Raw genomic sequence first — 653 nt, forward strand, 5'->3', positions numbered from 1 at the left:
TAAAGAGCCTTATTACCAATATTGAATAAAAAAGGATATGTTAAATTTTGAATATTTTAAATATGAAGAAGTTCCGAGATGTATGTACAAATTATATTAAAAATTGTATTTCAAGTAGATTCGAGTGGTATGTCGATTATTATAGGAAAATTCATACAAAATCATTATTAAATATAAACTTTTAAGTAATAAATTGTTAAGTAAGATATCAACATCCCGGGAATGAAGTAACAAAAATTGCAGTTAGTACTTGTACATGTATTTGTAAACATATAAAACTTGATGAGTATGTTATATTCAAAGCTAGAATTCAAAACTAAATAATTATTTTATCAGATTTTATGTTGTTCGTCAAAATCCCTTTAAAATCGTTTTCAAGTTATATATGCTATAATTATAATCTTTGTTGTTTAATTCCTGAGATATCATGATATTTTATTATTCTCTTTTTGTTAGGGAAAGTAATACATAAGTAACAACGTTACTTTTATAGTTACTTTATAATAACGGTTTGATGATAAAAAATTATAACATCATTATTAATCAAATTATTATAAAAAAATTATTATTATTATTATATATACAAAAAAATAACAACAAAAATAACGATTTTTATACTTTTCATTAATAAATATCATAACATGAGATTTAGT

At 20.7% G+C, this 653-nt stretch overlaps 1 protein-coding gene across 1 annotated transcript in view; it reads left to right on the forward strand.

Moving 5' to 3' along the window:
- The window catches only part of LOC108689308 (UDP-glucuronosyltransferase 2B15-like), a gene marked incomplete at its 3' end in the record, with an annotated part of 10,028 nt that overhangs the window by 1,609 nt on the left and 7,766 nt on the right, over positions 1-653 (forward strand).

Source organism: Atta colombica, unplaced genomic scaffold, assembly GCF_001594045.1.
Source record: "Atta colombica isolate Treedump-2 unplaced genomic scaffold, Acol1.0 scaffold268, whole genome shotgun sequence".
NCBI lineage: Eukaryota > Metazoa > Arthropoda > Insecta > Hymenoptera > Formicidae > Atta > Atta colombica.